Source organism: Ascaphus truei, chromosome 1 (genome assembly GCF_040206685.1).
Source record: "Ascaphus truei isolate aAscTru1 chromosome 1, aAscTru1.hap1, whole genome shotgun sequence".
NCBI lineage: Eukaryota > Metazoa > Chordata > Amphibia > Anura > Ascaphidae > Ascaphus > Ascaphus truei.
The window spans coordinates 503663723-503667950 of NC_134483.1; the positions used below are offsets into that span (position 1 = coordinate 503663723).

Consider the following 4228-nt stretch of genomic DNA (forward strand, 5'->3'; position numbering starts at 1 on the left):
TTAGCGCACAGCCACCGCGCGCCAGGGAGTGAGGGGGCAGGTGCGCGAGCAGTGCGTTACCTGGGAGTTGCGGCCGGTTGCCGGGGACGCGAGCGGGCCGGTTGCTAGGGACGCGAGCGGGCCGGTTGCCGGGGACGCGATCGGGCCTTTGCCAAGACCGCGGTCGCGTCGAGAGGGTCCCGGCGGCTCGGGAAGCAGGGCGCCGCCATGTGTAGTGCTGTTGCGCAAGCGCAGGATGCCAGCTAGCGCGAGAGGTCCTAAACAGCTCGCGCATGCGCAAGGCAGGACTGCAGCCCCCAGGGTGCATAGGGGCAGAGCCACATGACTCCAGGGAGCCAATAGGGCTGAAGTATTGCCCTGCAGGCAAGAAAAGATACATTTTCGCGGGTTTGGAACTACGCAGTCAGTGAGGACCAGGATAAGCTAGGGGAAGGAGGTGAGTGCAGGGGTGAGTGACCCACTGCATTAGGCCAGCAGCCCCCTAGGTCCCAGTTAGGTCCTGAGACACTATTTAGCTTGTGGTGCTATAGGGACAGGCCCTAGATAGGGACACTGCCCCATTAGCTCTTTGGATAGTCAGGGACACAGCGCTGAAGCCGTGCAGCCCTGCGAGGTGGGTTCTGGGCGCGGAACGTCACCAAAGACCCTGAGACTAAGGTCATATTATCCACGCTGGAATTCACCCAACGCGGTGTGGAGGACGATGTTGGATCGGGCGGAATCCCTGACGTAGTCTGCAGACCCGGGGTGGGAGCCCCGGGCAGGTATCACTCTGAAATAAAGAACGTTCCAGAGGATTCACCCCAGGCTCTCACTAGCGGAGGCGCAGCCTCCTGTGAGCCTGACAGGTATAGGCACCACACCTGGTAACATTATATGTTCTACGCACCCACAATATATATGCGATTGGGTGGGGTGGAATACCCGTTACATATGCAACCATAAAGCAGTAGTTGTTTTCAGTTATAATAAGTCTCATCCCCTCCCTTTCTGAATGTATATCTTATGTCCCAACCTTTGCTCAACACTTTGAGCAACCAATAGGTCTGTAAAATTGCTTTAGACCAGCGATTCCCTACCGGGGTTCTGCAGCACCCTGGGGGGACTGAGGATCAAAAGGGTGATTTCCCCAATGTCTCAGAGCGGGGAAAAAGCAGGGCAGCTGCCTGTATCTTGATTGGCTGCTTGGTAATGCAGCCAATCAGGAGGTGGTGTCAGGAGCCTGGGTGGAGTGTCCTAGCAGAGGACGGCACAGCATGGGCAGGTAATGAGGCGAGTGCGTGGATTTGTGCGTGTGATGTATTTTCTGCCCAGTCTGTGTTTTCTGTGACTGTCCCTGCCCCCTCTGACTCTGCCCCCTCCCCCCCCCCACCACCTCCCTAGTCTCCTCTGTCTGACTGTCCTGTTGTGGGGGTGTCTCAGCAAATGTGCACTGATTTGGTGTGCCCCAAGAGAAAGGTCTTTGTTAAATTTGCCAACGAGGTGACATTTGTCAATATTTTCTTCACGTAAAAACTTGGTGAATCTCATTTGAACAAAGTGGAGGATCCAGGGCACTACGGATTTGTAGAAAAGAAATGCATTCTGGGCGCGCACACACACACACACACACACCACACACACACACACACCTCCACTTTGTTCATATACTTTGAAATTACACCAGACAGGTTTTTTCCCTGAACCACGGAGCACCGGTACCTCAAATCGCACGTATATTGCTTATATTATACATCTATAGGTGTGCAAGACATAACTCTTTATTGAATCTCATTTGAAGACATTTGCACAACTGGGTCCAGGTGACTGCAGGTCACATGGCTCTTTATACAGCCCCTAGTCACACAACACCAGAAAGCCTGATAGATTTTACCCCGCCTCTGACGCAAGACCCCGCCCAACAGATACTCCCCTCCATTCTCTGCAGGCACAGATCACCTGCTCAGCTGGGGAGGAGAGATCTTACACTCGGGAGTGGAGGACCCCCCATGGACAGGTTAATATACTTCTATTTTTCTGAATTTCAGGCACAAATTATCAAAATTTCACGCATTTGAGCGAATCTGAACTTTCCAGAATAGGCTAAATTGAGAAAATCGCAAACACTTTTATAAAGCAAATTTGGAGACATTCACACAACTGTACAAGAGACGGAGATAGAAAGAACTACGAATGTAGGACAGGCATAGAAAGCGATTGAGATGAATTGTCATCTTTAGCCCAGATCTCTTATACAAGCAGCAGCATTCAACAGTTGCTGCAACACAATTACTCACAATCATCACACAGTACCAAAGTCCAGTTCTCACATGGCTTGGTGAAAAAACACAGTAATAAAAACAAGCTTACCTTGAGCTGCTCACGGTCTCCCTTTTCTTTCATTTTCTAAGTTTACTTGCTTCACAGAACACTTCCTATGTTTGCCGGCCACAAGCGTTTCCTCTCATTTGACTAAAGATGCAGCCAAGACATTGCTAGCAAATCATTCTGGCTCATAGCAGTTGCCATGCTCTGCAGTGCACATGCAATGTGAATGTTACAGCCAGATAACACTTTATCGTAACTCATCATGAAATGGTATGCGGTTTAGCAAACAAACTGGGGGTGGGTAGCCTTATTGGGTCCTTTCATCATTGCAGAAAAGTAACAAGTGGAAAAGGAGTAGCTTGTAGGTTACCTTATATTGGGCCAACAGATAGTTGATGGGGTCCATGTACAAAGAGAATTTAAAACATTTCAGGGGTGTCAATGTTGGCTTAAAAAGTGGTACAAACCTTCATAAAGTGTATTTTATGTGATGATGTCTGCGACTTGAGACATGACGCATAGTTGTTCAATACACGAGTGATACATTTTAAATTAAAATAGAATTATTAGTAAATATAAATGTGTAATATTCATAAAGCCATACTGTGAAAATACTACATTTTGTTAACCTACTATAATTAAATATCTGTGCTACAGTATGTCAAATACATTTTTGGTTGATGAACAACTTAAATTCGGCACCAACAATATAAACAGGTTTTAAAAGTTTACGCAGGTTCAACTTGGCAGACTATTATAACACTCATTTTTATGGATTCAAACTTTTTTTTTGTTCATACAATATGATTAACATTTGTACACCAGCATAGTTCATTTCTATGCACCAAAGATCCAAAAATATATATCATTTACATTTATAGCCGGATTATATATGTGCATACAAGCGCAGTTTAAAATGAGATTTCCGTACACACACAAAAAAAAACAAAGGCCTTTTGTGATGCTAGGTACATAGGCCTCGATATGTTCCAGCTTACCGCCACATAGGGTTTTACATCGGGTATGCTATCAAGAGCCCTGTGGATGTTTGGAAGCTTGTAACTTGACCATCTGGTGGTCCACAAAATAAAAATTGTATCACGCTGCCTACTCTTTTCTTCACAATACTGTAGAGTAAGTTGTACCTTTCACATTCAAATCTACTGTAGTTTTTGAAGTGAAACTTCTATGCTGGCACCTATCAAATGATTATTTCCCTTGGAGTAAATGGTCTTGATGGTGACGGATGTGCAGTCCCGAAGTGACGTCAATGCTGGCAGAAGAGGCCGTTATGGCAGCAGGCCCGCATGCAGAGACCTCTCGCACTCGGCGTGCATGCGCAGGAGCTGTTGCAGCCGCAGCACAGGCACACAAACGCGCGCAAACACACAGACACGAGGAATTCAGTTACTATACATTTAGAAGTGCAAATAGGTCAAAGGCGTGTGTGCCGCACACGCGCATTCTAAGTCAAACTTCTGTGACAAAACACAAAGAAGTTTCACTTAAAATGCGCGTACTCGGCACACTTAATTCCGCGCACTAATTTTTTTTATATTTCACTTTTATAACGTAAAAAAATAATAATAATAATTTAACCCAAAACTTCTATTATGGCTGCCAAGTAGTGATGGGCAAAACCGGGTGTGAAATCAAAACCTTGACCATTCCAAAACAATATTTAGAACAGTGGTTCCCAAACTTTTTCGGTTCAAGGCTCCCCAAGGCAATCAGAATTTTTTCAAGGCTCCCCAAGGCGATCAGGATTTTTCCGCGGCGCCCTAAGTAAAACAAAGGTGTATATACATACCTAACAGTTGCAGTGCGCAGTTGGTGTCTCTCTCTGACCACACTCTCTCTCTCTCTCTCTGACCACACTCTCTCTCTCTCTCTCCACTCTCTGACCACACTCTCTCTCTCT

General features: G+C 46.5%; 1 protein-coding gene across 1 annotated transcript in view; it reads right to left on the bottom strand.

Annotated features, from left to right (window-relative positions):
* JAKMIP1 (janus kinase and microtubule interacting protein 1) overlaps nt 1-2494 on the bottom strand; it is a 154772-nt gene extending 152278 nt beyond the window's left edge. Inside the window, exon 1 of the mRNA XM_075569635.1 lies at nt 2350-2494. The gene's annotated coding sequence lies outside the window, so the exon portion shown is untranslated. The remainder of the gene's footprint in view (nt 1-2349) is intronic.
* Between the last annotated feature and the right edge of the window lie 1734 nt (nt 2495-4228).